General features: G+C 39.8%; 1 protein-coding gene and 1 long non-coding RNA gene across 3 annotated transcripts in view; one reads left to right on the forward strand and one right to left on the reverse strand.

The window, feature by feature from the left end:
• LOC136713830 (immunoglobulin superfamily member 21) overlaps window positions 1–23,663 on the forward strand; it is a 193,712-nt gene that overhangs the window by 140,609 nt on the left and 29,440 nt on the right. The window lies entirely within an intron of this gene.
• LOC136713978 (uncharacterized) lies at window positions 15,831–19,771 on the reverse strand. Its single transcript, XR_010805000.1, has 4 exons — window positions 19,590–19,771; window positions 18,500–18,608; window positions 16,490–16,653; window positions 15,831–16,392 (listed from the first exon to the last, which is right to left on the reverse strand). It is a non-coding gene; the product is annotated as an uncharacterized LOC136713978 (long non-coding RNA).

A 23,663-nucleotide genomic window follows, 5' to 3' on the forward strand; every position in this document is an offset into this window, starting at 1 on the left:
GTTTCTGGGCTTCAGGCTTTCCCCTTCTAGAGCAGACTCCATTGACAACGAGAGCCCGAGGTTAACTGTGAGTCAGATCAAACGCTGCGCAATTATTGTCCCTCTAAACCCTTTAATGAGCCAATTGCCGAGCCTCTTCCTTACACGGACAGCAAGGCAATCACTGGGAACGTCAGCAAATGAAAAAGAAAGTCACTGTTTATAACCAGTTCTTATTCCACGTAGCCTGCCTAAGTATTTGTTTATTCCTGCATCTTTTTTCTTAATACATTTAATTATACAAACACAGGCATGCTCAGACAGTCCTTGCTTTTCTGACAAAACCAGTGCTGGAAGGAGAGTGCTTTTCTATTAAATGAAATGAGAACTTCCTCTAAAACCCAGAGCTTTGAGAATCACACATGGCACAATTGTGTTTATAGTACACTGTTCAGTTTGTATTTTGGTAATTAGGTAATTATTGGTGGCATGATTGTTATTGCTTATTGTTATATTTGAAAATCATGCAAGTCAATTATTTATATGATTGAATGCCTATCAAGTCCATACACTAATCACCACTGAATATTACAACATGAATATATCCCTGCTGTGACCTGAAACTTCCTTTGAAAAACCACAAATCCATTCTGAATCGCACAATATGGGAAAAAAGCAGTCGTCGTCTTTTTTTCTTCTTTTTAACGAGCTGGGCTATTGTTAAACTGAATATATGTTTCCTTCCCACACTGGGCCCTGCAGCTCTGATATTATTTTCACTGCAGGATCTGAGAGCTGTTTATTAAACCCTGTAGGACACTGCATCCTTAAGCTGCCCATTGTTAATCTAACAGTGTCCATGCCGTTCGCACATGACAGCTTCGCGCAATCACAGGACCTCGAGCAAATCACTCGATCGTCTTTACGGCATCGTCCGATATCGAAGACGAAGCCGCAGACTGCTTTCTTCACGGATTGCTTTTTTTTTTTTTTTTTTGGTTAGATCATCAATATCCTGCATCCATCCCTTTTTTTATTATTAGGTAGTTTTATAAAAGGGGAAGTAAAGGCTTGTCTTTGCTTAATTAAGTCTATCAATCACTCCAGTACATCAACACATTGTCTGTTAGTAATTTGTTCAGTCTTTTTTATGTCCCTTTAATGCCTATGTTTATTATTATCATTGTTGTTATTATTTATGTCCGTGACCTATTTTTAAGTTACGTTCCTTGCACATATAAAGTATCCTGACCATTTTTTTATGGGGGTTTTGAATTCTGCCCGTTTGTGCTTTATTGATGCGGTGTCTTTTTTTTATGTATTTATTTTTGCTCCTTTGGGGGGCAAACAAATTTAAGAGCATTTGAATTACAAGAACAATGTAGATTTACCTTTTTATGTTTGTACCTTTGATCGTTTTAAATCTCAGCAAGCTTGCTGAGGAGAGAAGTTTCACAATACAAAGAACAACATGTTAATAAGATTTCTATCTACTGTGTTTGAATTGACTGTATTGTGTATTTGTTTGCTATTCGTTGTGGAAGGTGTGTTCAGGCCTGGTCCTGTTATGTTTATGTTTCCTGTTTCCCGACAGAAACCCAGGTTGCGTTGATAATTTGAACACCTAGAGTGAGCAGGGAGGCTAACATTGCAAACAGTTTGCTACTTCTGTCTCAGCACTGTGTAACTAAAAACCCCAACCCTGCCCCACGAATGACCTTCACCACAGAGACTATCATTTCTTAAAACTTGCGTCTCGAGGCATTCAACTTCAAAACGACAGAAAAGGAACAAGTTCCTCGGCGCGGGCGTTTGGCGAGGATGACCTTGGCCTGTCTTACATCGGCGTGCGCATTTGTGTTTCTGTTCATCACTCCTTGAACATTTCTGAACTGTCGCGCTTTAATATTTTCCCTCCCTTTTATCTTTGACTGTGCTTCTGATGCATTGCGTTGTCTTCCCTTGACGTCTCCTTCTCATTTTCTCTCTCTCTCTCTCTCTCTCTCTCTCTCTCTCTCTCTCTCTCTCTCTCCCTCTCTCCCTGGATCTCTCTTTCACGTATCTCTTTGCTTTGTTCCTTTTGTGGTCCCCCTCACGCTCACTCTTTCCCCGTCTCTCTCTCGTTGCGTCTTTTGGGCCAAGGAGCTGCATCTCTGCTGGGTGCAGCTGACAAAATAGAGAAGCCCTTGCAGAGAGAGGTGATTCTTTGAACCTCCTTAAAAAGATGTTAATTAGCGGGGCCTCCCTTGTGGGAGAATGTCCACATAACTTTTGAATGTCAGTGCATTGTGATGTGCTACTGCCAATCCGAGGCGTTACTGGGAATTGTGTTGTGCAGACCTCTGACTAAAAGTAGTCTGGGAAGTGTCGTTCAAATCCAGTCCTAGGTGGCTTCAGGTGAGCAGGTTTTTTAGGGGTCGTTACTTAATTGAATCCTTAATTGAACAAAAAATCTAAGCAGATTTAAAGGTTCAATTAAGTAATTGAGAGATTGGTTGGAACAAAAACCAGCAGGGTAGGATTGGGAACCCAGGACCTACGGTCATCTGTAATAGACCTATAAGGGTTAATTTTTTCAGTTAAATGAATCATCATTCCTCTATGAATTAAACTTCTGAAAGCTTGATAATAATCCACTGGGAATATAGCTGCATCTTCCTTGAACTTTGAAAAAAAAAACATTTCTAAAATTAAATCTGCAAAATCCTTAATGTATTTATCAACATACTGAGCTAAAGATATAAAAAAAAAAAAAAAAAAAAAAAAAAAAAAAAAAACACAGTTTGCCTTCTAATTGCGAAAATTGGATTTTGAAATGTCATCTGGCTCCAGGAACTAGCAGTAAATGTTTAGATTATCAGTCTCAAATTAAAACCTTAGCGGACTTTCTTATTTCTGCCTGCTCTTCTACTTGGCCATTGCATTATCAGAAGACACTTTCATCTGACACCGCACCACCGCCCGCTAAACCATTTTCTCTTCAAGACCCAGAGAGAGGCGCACTAAATTGCAAGGGATGAAAACGTATGGTTATTAAACACTGAATACAGCCTACAGGCATGCAACACATAGATGTGTCCTCTGTTTCCCACTTTTGTAAAGCTGAATACAAATTAGAAATTAGGAAGACACATTTGTAGGTGATTTGAAACACTTCTTATGGACTGTCAGCAATCAGGGATGTCTTGGCAGGCTACAGCTGTAACTGGCTCAATGAAAAACACTCTGTACGTTAAAATCATAGTAAAGAGACCATATAGTAGGACAATTAGCACACAATGTATGTTTATGATGCATGATTTGAGTAGTGCATAATAGGAACTGAAGAGATACTTAATTCAAGTATGTATGTAGATATGTCATTGATTGTTTTCCTACTCTAGATTTAAAGCACAAAGCAAGGACACATTGACTCTGTTAGTAAAGTGGGACTTGACACAAATATTGCTGTTTCACTCAGAAACTCCAGAAAGAAACCAGTTTTGTTGTTTCTGAAGAGATCTTTGTGTAGTAAATTTGACTGCTTTCTATGCATGTGTTTGTATTGTTTTGATGATACTGACACTACAGTAATTTCCAGTGTCTAGTGCTTCACACATCCAGTACTCTGAGTCAACGAGGATAGGATTGGCCTGTTGAGTCTCATCAAGACAGGCCTGCAGGAAATTGAGCAATGAATGTCTCATCATCTCTGCGCTCGCATTGCTCAAGACAAAGACTTTTAATAAATTATGCAGATCCAGTCAAATAAAACCCCTCTCTGACAGAACTGACATATAAAAACTCATCCTCATATGCCCTGGCATTAGTCTTTACACACAGCGAGCTGTTTCTCATTCATGTGACAGACATTGTGTAAAGACGTAGATATATATTACCATCTCTGCTTGCTTTGCAATCTATTTCATATTTTCGGTGCAGTCTGTTTAACCTCACTGTTCCAGCGCACAAAATTGTCTCCAAAGTGACTGTTTGAAGGCGAGTGAGAGGAAGTGGCATTTGCATACTGCTTCGCTGCAAAAAGCAAGGATACTACACTAGGAGTAGGTTCTGTATTACTGTTATTATAAGTTTATACAAACAGTGGAAAACGCATCCTTTCAGTTTTGAAGGCATCCGCAGTTTTGAATGCTTGGTCGAGAATTAAAAGATTGAGTCGTTTGTTGCTGTAAATCGGTGGAAGTTGATTCCTTAAGTTGTCCTGACAGGGCTGTTTTACACAACCTTTGTCAGCTCTGCTGGGGATTCAACAAGGTGCTGGTGTGACACTAATAATTCGTAGATGCATATGTCCTTCCAGCTGGCTGTGAGATGGCTTCTCAGAAGGTGACTGTGTAATGAAATCAGGTAGACTGGCTAGACACATGTGGATTTGAGTGGAAGTAACTGAGAATGACGCAGAAAACATGAGTGAATAACAGGAGAATACAGATCAGTCACATGTTTCTCCTTTTACACATACAGTTCAGGCTCAGTATATATAGCTCTGGAAAACATTAAGAGACCACTCCAAGGTCAGAAATCAATGTTAAGTGGTCTCTTAATTTTTTCCAGAGCTGTATGTGGATAGTATGATCTGTGTTTATCAATGCATACAATCATCAAATTATTACACTATCACTCTGATCTGTGGGCAACACTTGCAGAATCCAGAGCTCAAATACATTTGCCGTAAATATTGACGTCTAATCATTTTTTAATTACTCTCTGTCACTCTGTATTTACTCGCAATCAAGTGGAAATTGCATTTGATATGCTCAGTATACTTGTTTTAAGCAAAGACGCCTAAAGAGCAGTCACCTAAACCATCTCAAATTGCTTGATCTCCTTGATTGCTTTCCAAGAATTAGGGATTCTATGCAATTAAGTTGCATGAATTGCAACTTGGTAATTAAGTTTAATTCCTATTACTTCTAATCGTGTTTAAGGTAAACATATTTTTTGTTGTTGTATCCCATTAAATTCATAGTTTTTTTATTGTTTATTAATAGGGAGCTAGCAACACAATGGTTAAAGTGTTTAAAAATTTGATTTCTGAAAACACAGAATAAGGGGTCATTAATATTGTTTAGTCAGCTTCATGCTAATTTGTAATCATGGAGAAAATTAAGACGACATAATTGACCAAAAAAAAAGACAGAAATTGGCCTTCTTTCTTTTTCACTGGTCTTTTCTTGTCATGTACTGGATTACAAAGAATTGGTCGTCAAAAACGTCTGCTCAGAGTTGTTTTCTACGTCATCTAGTAAAAGCAAAGTACACTTACTGTTGTGATTGGGCAAAATGATCCAAAACCTCCAGGCAAGAAGTTGCAAAAAGGCCACTCTACGCCTTGTGATAACACATATAAAAAGAAACGGCTTGACTGTTAATAAAACGCAGTCGTTGTCTGATTAATGAACCAGAAAGGTCATTGTTTCATAATAATGACTATATTTTTGGGTTTCAAGGATAACACACAGACAGGCTGGAAACGATGGGGAGCTGTTTAAGTAGGGCCAGTGCGTTCGAGCATCGTGACGTTCTCTGACTCCGTGAGGGGGAACAGTGCTTTACATTTCAATATGGGACTGAGAAAATGCTGAAATGACACGATTGAAAAGCAGTGTTCGCTCTCTGTCGGCCCTTCGCTCTCTCTTCTCCTCAAACGCAGGGACTGTGTAGTGATGGCTTGAATTCCTCCTTTCAAAACAAAAAGCAGTGACAGCAGTAGAGAAAACTGAAGTTGCCTCTCTTTAAAGTCAGCGTGTGTAACTTCCCTCCCTTCATAAACAGAACTTTTTTTTTTGTGCTGCACTGTTTAAAATGTATGAGTGTATTTTTCTTCTCTTTTTTCATTTTTGTTTCTTCCTGTCACTGTACTCCCCTGGGTGTTCAGATAACTTTTTAGGAAGCTCAGTTCCTTCGTCCTTGATCTCTTCTATGGCAGACAGCCTACACAAAATAAGCAGAGTTGCTTACCAGCCTACACAAAACATGCAGAGCTGCCTACCTGCGGGCCTGCAACATTTAAAAATAAGGTATAAAAACACTGAACCAAACAATGGCTGCCGACAAACCAACCTTTGCTTGTTTGGTTGCTTGTAACGGATCGATCCTGGAATTTAATCCAGTCAGACCTCGGAGGAGCTCAGAAAGCGGATTGGGTCACATTCCCACAACTCTCTAACCTTGGGTCCGAGTTTCAGTCTTGATCTTGAAGAAGTCCTTGGAGGTTCTTGAATATTTGGGTTCTTTTGGAGCCGAAAGAGATTCAGGTATGAGTTTCCTTGGACAGATATGTTAAAATAATTGAACGCGAGCTTTAAAATGATTATCTGGTAGCATGTTACGGTATTTGTTTTTCCTTAGGGGTACAACATCAAAATCAGTGTTTCATCCCTTTAATTTAATGGTGGTTAATCTTTCTATTGCTCTTTGGAGAACTGTGGCAAGTAGAGAGACTTGGAGACCATAAGCTACTTGGTTTGGTTGTGGTCATGTCTTTCACCCATTGCTATAATAAAGCAGTGTGAGAGTGAATTGATGTTGTGTACATAAGTTGCATAGGTGTGTCCTGGTGGTGGCTTTCTGTGTTTGTGGGTGGGGGGGGGGGTTACCTGCCTGGTGCCTGAATAAATTGCTTCATTAATCACGCCGTCTCACAGGTACCTAGTGAAAGTGAAACATATGGAATTCTCCACATTTGGATAGACAGGTATTATTAAACAACTGGGGATCATACATCAATCTTCATTCTGCGCTTTAATCATCATGGGGAAAATCATTATCACAATGAAATGTATCTCTGGGTTTCAGATATGAAAGAGAATACGGTTGTGGAAGAAGAAATAAATAAATGTTCTCATGCATAGCAGCACGCAATTTGCTCATGATCTCTGAAGGCATACGCTTTTATGCATTAATTCACTTATTCATTTTGAATTCCACTAATTGGTGTAGATCGAAGTGATTTGCTTTCAGTTAGGAAAGTAGAGGAAAAATAAAAAAAGGCTCACTTTACAATAATGGACACCAATTCTTAATGATTTGATGTGTGAATAACAAAGGCATAACATATGAATACATCACCTGACTTCTGCTGTTACTCACATGTGTAACAAGGTTAGTGTCAAGGTCAGGGATTGAGATATAGACTAGATGGGGGGATAGGGATTATACACGTGGTCAACGTTATTCTAGTGGGATTCAGACTTGGTGAAATGGTGCCCATTGTTGTAAAAGTGTCACCATAAAATTAAACCTCAAATTAACTGAAATTAATTTGGAAGGACTTAACAGAAAGGGAATATTTAATCGTTCGAAATTCATTGAGATGTTTCCTGTGGCAAAATTGAAATGGTCTTCATATTTAAACCTCAACAAACCTCTATTCAACAATTCACAGCAGCTGTCAGCCTGACGTGATTTCAGTTCCCCTTCCATACCTGGGCGTGGGTCACGCTTGATGTGTGTTTTATTTCCGCCACTTGGGGAATAAGCAGCACTGGGGGGGTGGGGGGATGTGACTCTGTGCTACATCTCTGGGAGAATTGGAGAGGAAAGATGTGTAAAACCTTAGCTATCAGCATCTCTTTGCAATTACGATTAAAGATTAGAAAGTGCCAGAGAAATCGATTGCTCCAGACAGTTTTACAATACATCCTCAGCAACAAAGAAGGGCCAGCGATGTCTGTGAGCTCGGTGAGACATCCCCTCTTCAATGCATCTGTTGTGTTAATCTGTAGGAAGCAGGGACTACAGACAGGGACTCCTTCCCTCACGTGTCCCACAGCACCAAAGTCCTAATAAAGCAATCGCTTTACCATAAATCATGTAAAAATTATAACAAAAATAGGTCTATCATATATCTTTGCAGTTCCTGGTGTTTATTAAACCACTGCCAGTGTTACGAGATAAATGCTGTATCTTAACTTCTGAGTGCTAAAGGACGCCTTCACGATTGTGTTTGCAATCAGCAAGGAGTAGGTCTTGTAATTTTCTTTGCATGGAATGCCGGGCCATTAATGTTGTTTTCTCCATTTGCAGTTTATAATGGTAGCTTGTTTCTCCCTTCACCCTGCAAGATAATAAACTCATCTCCTTTGGGTATTTCTGGAAGATACAATGATACAGTAGCACAAGATAAAATGTGCAAGATTTTTTTTTTTTTTTTGTATTATTATTATTATGAGTCGTCAGCTTCCAAAGCAGACAAAGCCTATTATGAAAAGAAAAAGGCACAGAAAATAAAATGAAATGGTCCCAGTGCATCAATGGCACTAAAGCAATTAGCAAGCGCCATATCTTTAAATAATCTCCAGCTTTACACTGAATAACAACAGCATACGGGAAGGTATTTGGCCCGATCTCTATTTTTGTGCATTAAAAGCGTATCAGTGGAATAATAGGTTTAAAATGTGGAGCTGTATGTCAGAATACTGATATTGCATGCCGTCTAAACAAAGGCTGGTGTACGCCATTTGCAGCTAAACATTGTTTGTTGGTTTGTTTTATTTTAGATTGTGTTTGTCAGTGAAATTCAAAATGCTCACTCATACCTGTTGCTCCAGATTTAATCAATCAATCAATCAATTAATCAACCCTGCGTATCTTTGAAGTCTAGTATTTGTCAATAAAAGCAATCCAGAGTCACTACTATGTATATATAGAGAAGCCCAAAATCAGAATAGTTGCCCTCGTGAACGAACATGTGACTCTACAATTTAAAGCTCTATAGTCAGTGTGTTATACAGTTAGGTCCATAAATATTTGGACAGTGACACAATTGTCATCATTTTGGCACTGTACGCCACCACAATGGATTTTATAAAATAAAAATAAAAGATGAAAGTCTACACTACACATCTTGATCGTTTCCTTTCATACCACTGTGGTGGCATACAGAGCCAAAATGATGACAATTGTGTCACTGTCCAAATATTGATGGACCTAACTGTATATGTCAATCAAAAACAGAAACTTAAAATGTGTTTAATTTGTTAAATAACTATTGGAAAGGTCTAATTCTGTCCATTGGTTGTTTCCTTACCTCAAACCACTGTGGGATATTTGAAAATAAACAAATTTGCTTCCTCCGCTTCTAAGAATTAGTGTAGATGTGTGGGATCGCCAAGTTCATGATGCTACCCAGCTGACACTTTAACTGGTGGTAAAAAAATTAAAAATTAAAAAATTAAAAAGACTTCAAATAATGTGAGGCTGACGGTAGGGGTATTTAAAATGCATGTGCTTTTTGAATTATTCTCATTTGGGGTTTACTTTTGCAAGGTAATGAACTGAGAAATCCCATCGGCATGGAAGTGTGCATTTTTGTACGAACGTTACTCGGGATTACATTTGTCTGTTTTAAAAATAGATTAGTTCGACAGTAAGATTTAAATTTTTTAGTCTGCACTTGGTGAGCGAACATCTTAAATGGTTTTGAGGGCATGATATTTCACGAGGTGCACAGACACTATAACCAGCTCAGTCTTTATCGTCTAAAAGGCAACATTCGACTGTGTGTGCAAGAGAGAGAGCACTTCTGCACAAAACAATTAGGTTGTGTAAATTATTCTTTGTCCTACACTATTAAGCTGCCTGTGCTTCGTTGTGCATGGCAGCGTCTGCTTTGCCCGGGAGCTTATTCTAACATTTTCCAACCCGTACTGAATCACCACTGAATGGAAACAGGCTTGATAATGAGTGAGCTTCCTCCTTACAACTTGTAAATACTATTCATGGCAGCCTGCGTTACCAAGTTATTGGGTTGTCACCACACTGTTTTCGTGGTCGGCTAAACGGAGTATAAACATGCTTAGTAGCTTGTAATTTCGTGAACAGCTGGGTTTTGTTTTGTCAGTTCATTGTTTGTGTTGAACTTGGATAGAGTGGATACGCGACTTAAATTATAGTTGTGCTGGCATTTGGGGACATTTCTGAGGTGCGCGTTGGATCATTTTGGATTCAGATGAGAGAATTGTAGATTCGACATCAATGATTGTGTAGAAATGCCACTGAGATAATGAGATAATCTTTCTTTGTCGTGTGATGTGTGTACAAGTATCCTCTTGCACTTTGCAGTCTTTTACCGTCATTTTAAGTATTTTTAAGTCCTTTGACATTCATACACAGTTTATGTTGCTCTTGACGTTGCAGCACAGGCCTTTCCCGTGCAGCATTATTACAGCAATTTATTCCCAAAAAGCATGCCTTAACTCAAAATTAACCGCTGAATCGTTCAGTGTAAGAATTTGAAGTTCACTTTCCGCTTTCCACAGGCGTTTCATTTAACTATTATCACTGTCCTTCGTTTAAAGAGAACAGTCTCCCCCTAAAGTAAGCCTTTATGCTGCAATCTGAATTGAAACGGGCTGATCATTCTTATTCAGGGGCCCCAAGCAACGGCTTATAGCTGACGCCGGCCCTGGTGAGAAGTTTGCTGCACATTATTTAGCATGAGGAATTGTGGCGCTATTTTGAACCGGATACACGTTTCCCTTAGCAGTACAGCTGCAGGTGTTCTCCCTGCTTCCTCTTATCACAAACACATCAGCAAATTGTATAATCCTCTTATCTCCTGGATGTGATGGTATTTTTGTATCTTAAATTGATACCTGATGCTTACTAAACTGGGGGGAAAAAGATGTACAGTTGCAGTGACAAAAGGGAGTTTACGAAATATATCACACCCAGAACATCGACACAGAAATTAGAAATTAATCAACGCTATACTATAGTAATCTTGTTTCGAAACCCTGGAGTAGCTATGGCTCACTGCACAGTTTGAGAAAATAGCCACAGGCTTTGCTTCAGCTTGCTTGTTTTCACACAATCCTGTTTGAAAAAGTATCCATTCTGTTGTATGCAGAACAAAAATATATCTTTTTTTTTTAATCAAGTAAAGACAATTAAATTTATATATACGTATATATGTATGCTAAACTGCTAAATTGAAAATGCTAAATGAAAAGCAATGAAAACGGCAGCAGCAACAGCATTAAATTAGAATAATTGCTTTTAGTTACATTAGTGTTAGTGAAAGCATCCTCTCTGAGTGTGTGCTGTGTTCTACTATGTTATACTGATATTATTTGAATACAGTAAGATGATAAGAAGTGTAGGTTTACACATCACTATAATTATGCACTATACATTTTGTTGACAGTGCATACTCCCGGAGAATCACTGCCAGAATTGTTGTTACTGGTGTTTACGGTAAACGTGATGGGAAACGGTGAATTCAAGAGTGATTCAGCTTGCATTAAATTCTCCGCTCTTTCGATTAATAGAGATTCACAGTTTACTCCATGTTAGCATAATACTGTTGAATGATCCAATACATATAAACAATCAGCATATAAATTAGCCACTAAGATGCTCTTTAGTGCCATGATTCAAAGTGTCTGAAGAATATTCGTGTTTACCAGTAATTGGAATTGAAAACAATGTGTGGGATGGAAATGAATTAAACAGCAGGTAGGCTTGTCTGGTTATTTTCTAGTCATTAAAAAGGGTTTCTTCCCATCTTTTTGAAGATGTGTTTAAAGGAGGTATATTCAGAAAACACTTCACAACAGAGGAGTCATTTAACGTGAAATCATAAGCTTTCAAATTCACATAAGATTCCCCACTTGTTACATTAAGTGTGACAAAAAAATCCAGCTTTGTTAAACACACCAATATAATCCTTATGTCCTAGTCTAGATCGTCAGTCAAATGGGTAAGTGTAGACCTTCAGAACAAGTGTGTAGTTTACTTGTTTGTATATACTGTGATATAAAGTGCTATGCCAACGTTTTAGGCAGGTGTGAAAAAATGCTGTAAAGTAAGAATGCTTTCAAAAATAGACGTTAATAGATTATATTTATCAGTTAACTAAATGTGAAGTGAGTGAACAGAAGACAAATCTAAATCAAATCTTTCTCAGTACACTTGCACAAAGTCAAGGATCTTGTAGGCATATAGTCAGGTGTCTGATTAAACAATTATACCAAACAGGTGCTAATGATCATCAATTCAATATGTAGGTTGAAACACAATCATTAACTGAAACAGAAACAGCTGTGTAGGAGGAATAAAACTGGGTGAGGAACAGCCAAACTCAGCTGACAAGGTGAGGTTCCTGAAGACAGTTTACTGTCAAAAGTCATACACCATGGCAAGACTGAGCACAGCAGCAAGACACAGGGTAGTTAAACTGCATCTGCAAGGTCTCTCCCAGGCAGAAATTGCAAGACAGACCGGGGTTTCCAGATGTGCTGTCCAAGCTCTTCTGAAGAAGCACAAAGATGTCCAGCAGTGCCATCAGCTCAGAATTGGCAGAAAATGGTGGGACCCTGGTACACCCATCTACTGTCCGGAGAAGTCTGGTCAGAAGTGGCCTTCATGGGAGACTTGCGGCCAAAAAGCCATACCTCCGACGTGGCAACAAGGCCAAGCGACTCAACTATGCACGAAAACACAGGAACTGGGCTGCAGAAAAATGGCAGCTGGAGGGCTGTTCGCTGAAGGGCTGGAGAGCGGTACACGAATGAGTGTCTGCAGGCAACAGTGAAGCATGGTGGAGGTTCCTTTCAAGTTTGGGGCTGCATTTCTGCAAATGGAGTTGGGGATTTGATCAGAATGAATGGTCTCCTCAATGCTGAGAAGTACAGGCAGATACTTATCCATCATGCAATACCATCAGGGAGGCATCTGATCTCCAAGATGTTTGGGCCAACCTACCTGCTGAGTAACTTCAAAAACTGTGTGCAAGTGTACCTAGAAGAATTGATGTTGTTTTGAAGGCAAAGGGTGGTCACACCAAATATGGATTTGATTTAGATTTTTCTTCTGTTCACTCACTCTGTATTTAGTTAATTGATAAATATAATCTATTCACACGTCTATTTTTGAAAGCATTCTTACTTTACAGCATTTTTTCACACCTGCCTAAAACTTTTGCACAGCACTGTATGCTTGGAGCAATTAATTGAAAAAAATATGACAAAAAAAGCCTCTGATTAACTATTGTCAGGAAGTGTGAAGGGGAAATAAATGAATGTTTCACCAGACTGGTTAAAGGGGAGGGCAAAAAGAGTTTAGTTCAACACAAGCACAAAACATTCAGGTGTGCACACAAATCAGGTGGAGTAACAAGAAAAAAGTGATTTAATGTAATCCTTAAATATGCCCACCCATCCCCCACTCCCCCTACGCAAGGATGTTTGGAGTTCATAAAAAAAAAAGAAACACTACTGCAATGTAAGCAAAAAATAATAATAATTAAAATAAAAACTCTGACTTTCATTAACGCCTTATAAAGTCAGGACACTGTTGACTGCTCAGAAAGATTGTTAATTCTGCCGAAGCTTGGTAATGAAACAATTCCTTGATAAGTTGACTCGTCGAGATCCGGAGGCAACCCTTTCAGATTCAATTTAGGGCCTTGTTTGGAAACATAATGCACTGCACAGAATTGAATATCTGAAGTGGAAAATAAGACTGGAGAAAGAGAAGAGCGGAGAAGAAAAAAAAAAGACACAATCCCTGACCTGCAAGCTAAACTCACACACAGAGGATAGACATACAGCCGTCACTGAGATACCTGAACGAGTCGAGAAATTAAGGTTGCTGACTCGGAGACAGATCCGATAAAATTCAGATTTCTGAATGAAGGTGCACTACGCTTGTTTTAATCATATACATATAGATTTGAAAAACAATCCTCACATTAAACATAACGGTAATAATAATGTGCGCTGATATATCTGCAGTAATTCCCATGGATCTGCTACAGTTTATGAATACGTTAATTGGCAACATGTACAACAAGGGACAGACGTGTTTTGTTTGATCCATCTCTCCCACAATAGCTTTGCCGGATTGGTATACATGTTGTGGGGAAACATGGTTAATTTGTGATTAATCAAGTTGACCCACGCTTGTTTTCGGCAGGGAAACACAGAGTCCAATTTTCAAACGTGCCGGATGAATGAGACGCGTAATACATAACTCATTTCCTGAGGCTGAAACTTGACCCAGCTGTTAAATGCATGTTAATGGTCACAGTATGGTTTCCGGTGTGAGCACATTTTAGCACATTTCCAATGCCGCAATCGATACTCTCTGTAATACCGGTATGAATGATGGAGGCATTAAAGAGGTATTATCGTAAAATTAGAATTGAGTGTAGTTCCTCAAAGATCTGCCATCTTTTCTTTTGTTATGCATATCACTCTATATCTCCCATCATTTTCGCCGGTCTTCATTAGATCCTGACTGAAACCGTCTGTGATAACGACACCCCTGCCAAATTGAATGTTTACACCTTAGCAATTAAAACAGATGCTGGCACAACACTCTGCGCTGTGCCCCGTGCCAGATGTGAGGAGTGCCAGCTGATTAAAATGTCATGTGTTGCTCTCGGCCATTTCAGACTGAGATTACAGGTCTCCGCACTGGGCACATCCTGACAGTCCAATCCGACTGTGTCCCAATCTGCCGCCTGCGATCTCTGTCCTTTCAACACGGGATAGCATCTAATGATGTGGACTAATTCGACTCAATTTAAAGATTAGGCGGCCAAACTCATTTAGCTGGGGAACTGATGTGGATGTGATTGCAAGGCTCCGGAGGAGAAAGATTTAACCTGTCATGTTGATGGATCGACACCAGGCACCGCTATGAGTGAACTGTTTACACATTATTGGAGTGTATATAACATTACAGTGTGTGCTCTGCTGTGACATAACACCGTCCCTTGCTGGTCAGTCTCTGTACTGTTCCAGTTTGCCGCCGTGGGTGACCTTTATGTGGTTGAGTCACAAAAACATGCATAAATCATAGTCAAAATAGATAGCAGGGAACCACAATTTTTTTGCAGCTAGAAAAATAAAATAAAATAAACTTGAGAAGATACGAATGTCTATAAAGGAGTTTCTACTCCTAGATCCAATCTGAGAACTCAGCAAGTGTCCAACACCTCCCACTTCTGAGACTGAGGCCTGCTTTCAAAAAGATACTCAAAGACTACTTCCTGTGAAAGAAAATATATGTGCAAGTTAAGAATCCTGGAACACTTCTGTATCCGATACTTTGGTACTGACTTACAGTGCCTATAGCGAGTCTACACCCCCTTCAACTTTTTCCCATTTTGTTGTGTCAGTGCCTCAGAGTTTCATGCATTTAAATGAGGATTTCTTTTCCACTTATCTACACACCATACTCTGCACTGTTAAGGGGAAAAGGTTTTATTGTTAAAAAAATATAGATATATTAAAAATACACAACTGAAATAGTTTGGATATGTTGGATAAGTCTCCACCTTAATCTTTTGTTAATCCTTGGTGGAAGCACTTTTGGTAGCAGTTATGACTGTTGTCTGTTGAGTCTGTTGGGATTGGTCTCAACCAACTTTGCACACCTAGATTTGGCAATAGATTTTTCTTTACAAAACTGTTCCAACTCTGTCCTGTTCCTTTGGGGAGCGTTGATGGACAGCAATCTTCAAGTAATGCCACATGTTTTCGATTGGATTTAGGTTGGGCCACTCAAGGACATTTACCTTTTTGTTCCTTAGCCACTCCAGTGTAAGTTTTGCTGTGTGCTTTGTGTCAATGTCATGGTAAAAGGTGAACTTCTGTCTCAGTTTCAGCTTTCTTGCAGAGGGGAGCAAATTTTCCTCAAGGACTTTTGCTTTGCTATATTCATTTTCCCTTCTGTCCTGACAAGTGCCTCAGAAAAACATCCCCATAACATGATGCTGCACCTCCTTGCTTCACATTAGCGATGGTGTTCTTTGGGTGATGCACTGTGTTGGGTTTGTGTCAAACATAACACTTTGCATTTAGGACAAAAAGTTCAAGTTTAGTTTCTTCAGACCACAAAACTTTTTACCTAGAATTTATTTTTTCACCTGGAAGTTGATGGGGATACAATACAATACAAATACAATTATTTTAATTCCAGGCGATAAGGCAACAAAATGTGAACATTTTGAAAGGAGGTGTAGACTTTCTATAGGCACTGTGAGTCTCTAATCTCTTGCATACAATGAGCTAAGCTTCCTATCTTTGCAAAGGCAAGTTCAGTGATCTGTGCTGACACAAAAGAGGGGTGGTGGTTGTGGTTGTGGTTGTGCGGTGGTGGTTGGTGGAGGGGGGTAAATAGTGTATTGTGACAAAAATTAGATCATGCTATTCAAATGGCTATTTAGTCATGGTTGACCGATATAGAAACTTCGGAGATGAAGGGTTTTCTTTTTTAACCACAACAAAAAAGTAATGTGCCCTGTGTACACACAGCTAGTAAATTGAATAAAACTAATGCATAAATAAGTCAATATTCCACAAGGCATGGCTGGGGGCTTCCCTTTAGGAGTGTTATCAGTCCCAGCCGGCTCCTCTATCTCCGTGCTTCACACAGAGCCCCAGCCTCTAGCTGTCAAGCCTGGAGTGCACACAGAAAACAGAGAGAAAATTATCACCATCCGCACTGCCTTGGAATAAATAAAAAAAGCAAAGCAAAGCAAAAGACACTTCTGTACCTTCGGCACAAACCGAGTAGCCGACACCATCTGCATTTTCTCAGCTCTGCCGCGTCCTTGCTGTTTGCAGATACTGTAATGTGTCTTTTGAGTGCTCCTCTGTTGTTGTTTCTGCTTAAATGTCTATTTGCCATTCTGGCCTGGAAGTTTAGCAGCAGCTGTGTCTGGAAACAGGAAAAAGTGTGACTATAAGTAGGGAAAAAGCAACAAACAACTTAATCAATTCAAAACAATAGAACTAGATTGAAAGAAGAAAAACAAATCTTGCAGTATTGGTAATGACCAGTTGTGTATTCTGTATTCATAAGTAATAAGGACCCCACAACAGAATTGCAAGGACAAGGACCCTAAATTTATATATTATTGTAAAAATGACTACTGGGTTTGCGTTTTAGTGTCATTTCCAACAGCTTTCTGCTCAACGGGGTTAACTGACTAAAACCTGAACTGCAAAATGCTCACATTTAATTGCTTGTAAATATAGACCAGTGGACAAGATGTTCTTTAAAGCTTCATCACCTTAAATGTCAGTTTTGATTAATAACCTCTTGTGTGTCTTAAACTGTTGGCAAGTGGAATAAATCTTTTTTCAGTACAAATGTTACTTGCTTCATTTTTAACATGGAATTATTGTGTTTTAGGTTTTTCTTCACATAAATGTATATGTTTCCAAATAACCACAGTGTTACCCAATTATGTAACCAATTAAAGATAAACCATATCTGGTGACAATACATTCCTGCTATACCACAATGTGCAGGGAGAAATACAAAATACATAATTATTTTACCTTACAATTAAATTAATTAAACAACAGGACAGAAACGTTGAATTCATGGTCATTTTAAAGGCCAACAACTGATTTTTCTTCATAACCATTAGCCCTGTGTTTCTCCATCTTTCCCTGCCAATACCCAACCCCCCCATGACTGAGGTCTCCTTCATCACTGCGTGACTTTCTCCTCAAACACAAATACATGTGTTTTCTTCTTTCAAAAGAACATCTGTTCTCCACAGTTACTCTACAGTTTTTAAACATGCAATCATTTAAGATGTATTTATTAAGCTTAATGCCTTGCAGGGTAAATTAACTAAATATTTTATGATTGAGCTTTTGAGTAATTATGTTGGTTGTACGCTGAGTAATTGTGGATTCATTGTAACTATAGCCCCAATCTGAAATGTGTTCTTAAGAACATTTACATTTATTAGTGGTAAAGAAACTAATAGTTGCATGAATGCAGTGAAACACCCAAACTAATATTTTCTGCAGTTTATTGATAGATTGAACAATTCTGCAGGGCTGTTATGACTCTTGGCTTATCAATGATTGCTTGACTGCTTTTCCCATCTATCTTTCAACTATGCTACTTTCACCTTTCTCTCCTCCCTTGATTCTCTCTGCCCTCTCATATCTCTTCCCGCCCATCTCTCATCATCTCGACACTGCATCTCCTCCATCTGTCTACATTCTCCTGCTCACTCACTTCAGCCAAACAGTCTTACTTTCAATCACCCTTTGAATCCTCTTCCAGTTATCCCCATAAACCTTTCATCACCTTCTCCTCCCTCCGGCTTCTGCACTTCTTCCTCCACTGAAACTGCTCTTCTTCATCCACACAGCATCCTCTGCTAGGTGTGCATAAAGGCTCTGTCCTAGGCTCCCTCCTCTTCTTTCTCTACACCCGCTCTGTGGGCCCCCTCATCACATCACATGGGTTCTTCCACCACTTCTATGCAGCTGATGCCCAGATCTTCCTGTTTTTTTCCCTCTTCTGGCCCCCACATGCATCTCTTCCTGTCTCTCTGCTATCCCCTCCTCTGGGAAGCACTTGCATCATCTCAAGCTTAACCTTACTAAATCTGATCTTCTCTTCACCTTCTATTGATCTCTCCATTTCAGTTCACCAGTAGTCTTCCACACTTTTTCTCCTCTGTGTTCGCAAAAAATCTTGTAGTCACCCTTGACCCTACGCTCTCCTACTCCCAGCACATCACTGTGATACACACCTGCCAATTCTTCCTGAGCAGCATACGCAGAATCTGACCCTTCCTCACCAACTACTCGACACAGCTGCTCGTCCAGACCCCTGGTTCTCCCCTGTCTGGACTACTGCAACTAATCAATAAGAGTAACAATAACAGTAGTATTCATAGTAGCAATAACTGTAGAAGTAGTGTCAAATTCCTTTGAGATGATAGAGTAACATAAATGTGAACCACACACTTTAACTGAAAACAACCCTCCTGCATTGGTATGTATTTCTTTTATGTATTTGTTTTCGTGGGAGTTGGGAAAGTGGCAGTTTTTATTCTGTAATGGTGTGCATATCCAGGTCGGATCAGGTCAGTACCGTTACAGTCTTCCAGCATGTATTATTAAAAGCTTTGTTTCAGCCACATATTAATAGGCTCTGCACTATGGGTGTTTAATATGGGCGCACTATGCTCTACGGGTATGTAAACTATACGTTTTGGATAAGGGTGTCTGCCAATACATGAATAATAATAATCATAATCATATAACAAGAAACACAAAAAGCATCTTCCAAACAGCTGTCACTGTGAATAAGTCACAGTTTCATATTTACAATATCACCTGGTTCACTGGTGAGAGCAATACAGGGAGGAATAGTAGAAATAAGGGGGTTAAATTAGGAATCACTCATTACTTTGCTTCCTAATTTATTTATGTGTAAAGTTGCATTAATTTGCAGCCAGATTTGTGATTCAAAAATACCTCAGCCAGCAGCACCACAGAAACTAGCGACGCTTCCACAACAGACATGAATCCAATTTAAATATCTGTTTTCTAATGAGATCAAACAAAATATCCCAGGTTTTCCACACAAGAGAAGAATCGCATCAGTAAGTTAAAACAAAACACGATAGTTTTAAGAGCTGTTTTCGCCAGAATAACGGTTTAACTGCAAGTCATACCATCACCTCTGTAGGATTCTTCTCCGAGGGAAACACAGTGAGTCCCAATAATAATAGTTTATTTGGAACAGATGTCACATGAAATTTATATAATTTGATTATAATAATAAAATATGGAATATTAAGCTTCGGCAGAGTTACCGAAAAGAAAACATAGTACCCTGTTCTCGTGCGTGCTTGGTTGGTAGCAGGCAGCCTGGTCTGTCTTCCTCTTGTCTTCTTCCTTTTCTTCTGGTTTCTTTGTTAGGTAGGAGAGTTTTAAAGGTTTTACCAACCAATCATATGTAAACGCATCTATACCATGTGCTCCAAACATCATCAGGTCGTGGGTTACCCAGGACACCTCAGACTGTTTGGCTGGGTTGGCAGTGGACTTAAAATAATGGTCTCTTTTCTGCCTAGGCTGAAGGTCATAGGCTGAACACAAGAATTCAGTTAACCCTATCTGTTTACATGAGATCACACCATATAGGAATATTCTGTTTCATTTATTTGTTTGTTTGTTTGCTTAAGTATTTATTAGAAATAAGCAAAGCATTACAAAGTGCAGCAAGTAAAGTAATCACAAAATAAACACATCTGAGCTAACACAAGAGCAAGACACATTAGAGATCTTTCCCTGGTGTGTGCTAAGGGGTGGGATAGGCATAGGAACAGGAGAAGCTTCAGTAAAATGGTAAAACTAAGATATGTTAGAGTACAGCATAGTTCTCTACCAAGAGGTGTGAAATGGTTAAACTACAGGCTGTGAGGCTAAAGGCTTGGGTGGGAAATGATCTCTCCTGATAGAGAAAAAGGCTGCACCCTAGCATATCTCACTTTTTGTTGGTGTTTTCACCGGTCTTGTGATTTCTAAAGTGTAGCAAGGTTATTGCACTTTAAACAGTGTTAGGCAACAACATTTGTTGGCAGAACATCAAAATGCAGACGCCAAGAACACTTTCCCAGTCTTACCATTCCCAAAGTAGTTTTTGAGTTTTGTTTTTTGTGAACTGATGGTGACATTTCAGGATTTGTGGGCAAACTGAACCTGCATGACTTCATTTGAAGGAAGTTAAAATATTCTATACCCAGAAATTACCCTTTGATGTCTCTTGAATATCTCAGCTTGGTGGTTCGTACAACATGCAAATGGAATTGAATAAACAATTACATCAGGTCGACATTTCATTTCACATTTTCACAAGGACCACGTGAATATTTTACTAATGTCATCACAGCAGATTTCTTTTGAGCCCTAGTTATAGTGTGCAGATATTGTATTGATTTACTCGGCTCTCTTTCCCTTTTGTCTCACTAACCTTTTTTTTGCTCAGGCATTTATTATTTATTCATGCGTTGTGAAGTTGCAGATGTCTTAATATGTTGTTATTTTGCACACCCACTCAATGACGCCCACACAAAATTCCCACTGCCTGCTTTCTTTAGCTGAACAATACCTCATTTTAGATGCAGTATCAATCAGTCGATCACTTCTCATTTTGTACAGCACCTTTCTGTGGATCAGAGCCATCTCAAAGTGCTTTATATTAGCCGTAAATCTGAAGTAGATCATTAGAAATGATGTAGAAAGCGAATGAGTCGGTGTGTACATGCTTTTTTATTTTATACTGCATGTCTGCTTTATCCAATTTTAATTTGGCATGCATCTCTTTATATGTGCTTTGTGTCATTCTGTTTTGTTTTCTCTTGTAATTATATCCCCAGCTAACTAGCTTCTCCGACTGAATTCAATTCTGAGAAAATGTTGATGGTTGTGAAAGGTGGCTAGAGATTCAAACGGACGCTGAAAGATGCTTTGCAAACAGGCTTTACAGTACTACCCAGTGCCAGAAATTTGGCATTGGCATTTATCCTTCCCCAGTACACCCCACGGCAGATAAAATGTGAGCCCAGCTCCAAAGTGCACTTTGAGATTGTGTGCCACTACAGCATATTTGCCAATAGGGATCCATGGTATCAGGAGAATTCAGGCAGCAGGGTCTGTGGGGTGTCTGTGAACGAGGAATACATTGACAGTACTTTGCATGTAAAGTGAATGTAGTCTGCTTTATTACCATCATTTTAGAGCGAAGCATAACATTTGTTCCTCGGCATGAGATATAAATTACCCGCCAGAATACACAGTATGTATGTCCAGATATATGTTTATGTAAATATCTGTATATCTATGTAATACATCGTAAACAGACACGGTCCACCGGATTTCCTAAACCCAATTAGCAAGGTCTGCTGCTCTTCGATGAATGGGTTTGGAAATCAATCCACTCACTTTTCAAAATGGTCGTTCAAATAAATTTAGTTGTTTTTTTCGCAGCATTTTTTTTTATATTCAGTTCGAAATTCTCAGCGAAATTCTCAAGCGTCAATATTATTGAGATATTTTCCCAAAATGGCACCGCAGCACCCAAACGTGCTCTGTTGACCACCGGTCTCCCGTCCTATAAAAGGAGCTCAGTTTGAGAGCACGTGGGGATTTCTCATATATTCCTGCGCAGACCTGGGAGTCAGATGATGGATATTATATGGCACCAGCGGTCTCCCGTTGCCCTAATATAAGTTTATGGACCCATTTTCTTTCGGTCAATAAATTAGGTGCCATAAAACGTGCGTATCTATCAGGCCTTACGACTGCACTGATCAACCAATTTGTCTTTTGACATCCCGTACACTGGGAAAATCCTTAAGGGACTCTCTCGAAATTACACGGTTGACCACGAGGAGAAAAGAGGCCAACTTTTGCCAGATTGTGCCCACCCCCCCTGCATAAGTGCGGACTTCAGGGTGAGGGGGCAGTCGTGGTATTACTGGAACCGCACTGGGTGGCCATCTGTCACTTTGCACAGGATTAACGGACGTGCCGTGACTCTGGAAAAAGTCCTTTTTATTTCTGCTCTCCGTCACCTTAAAGCTACAGCCTGCTAAACTGGACTTCGGTTTTTAGGCAGAAGTCAAAAGTCCATAACCAAGCGATTTCCTGCTGAATAAACGCCTGATTGTACGTGTGATCTATTTAAATGTCCCATGTGGGGCTCAATAACCCACACCCCCATTGTCAGTATCATTTGTTTATATAACGTGTTTGGCCACTTTTTTAGTGTCGCTCAATTAATCCTGTCAAAAAGCCTGTTTCTGTGGGCGAATGTCATTATTTTTCATCCGCTGTGTTCATCTCTGGCTGTGATCTCTGTACACGTATGGGAAACGACACAGAATAGGCCCTTTCTCTCAGCAGCTGTAGGTCTGGTGTGAAAGCTTTTCTTTATGGACGGGAGAACCTTTCCTTTGCAGTCCACCGTTGAAAAGTTAGCTTGTAGGCATCTTCTCCAATAATAAAAACAGAGGGTGGAGAAATGGAGGTTAATAGGAATAAAAGCTCAACTGTGCTGAACCCTTACACCCATTTAACGGTCAACGCAGATGACTGAATGGCGCTGTGAAGGCTTTTGGGTGTTTTGTCAGCGCGGCCATGTTATGTTGCCAGAGACTTAGTTAACTATAGTGCTATTAACAGAATAACACAGCACTGCCAAGGCCAGGGATTCAGCTGACAGTCGTTGGATGTTTTTCTTCCAAGTGTCACAAGAAACTCCTTCCCCCTCTAATCGCGTGCACACACACACACACACACACACACACAAAGTCCTTGCCTATGTACCATAAGAGCTCCACATGATTAATGGCTTCCAAATCCGGGGAAGCTGTAAGATGTGACGCTGGCTTTTGTCTCCTTGTGTCTGCCCTTTCTCTTCCTGACAATCACAAGTCTGGCCGGCTCTCAAGTTCCCCCTCTCTCTCTCCCTCTACATGCTGGACTCCCTAGGGAGCACGATAACAGCTGACAGCTCGGTAATAACGTATGCAAATGAAGGGAAGGGAAGGTTGGGGGGGGTAGGGAATGCAAATGTTAAAACACAATGCTGAAGTGATTAACTGCACTTCAGTGTCTTTTATCTCTCAGCCTGGCTCGTCCTGGGAACGGGATTTCAAAGGGCGAATTAGGACGGCGAGCCTCTAACCAACGTTCGGTTGAAAGCGTCTTTCCTCAGAGGAAACGCTCGTTCCTCTCAGCTGGTTTCTGGTGCCGTTTGCTGTTTATCCCTTCACGGCCCTGTCTTAGGCCCTCCTGGAAGTGAGTCGGGCTCTTACAGATGGCTCTCGCACTCTGTTTATCTTCCTTGGCAGGTTAGGATTCAATTGGGCCTCTTATTCCCAAGATGATAGAACAAGAATA

Source organism: Amia ocellicauda, chromosome 18, assembly GCF_036373705.1.
Source record: "Amia ocellicauda isolate fAmiCal2 chromosome 18, fAmiCal2.hap1, whole genome shotgun sequence".
Lineage (NCBI taxonomy): Eukaryota > Metazoa > Chordata > Actinopteri > Amiiformes > Amiidae > Amia > Amia ocellicauda.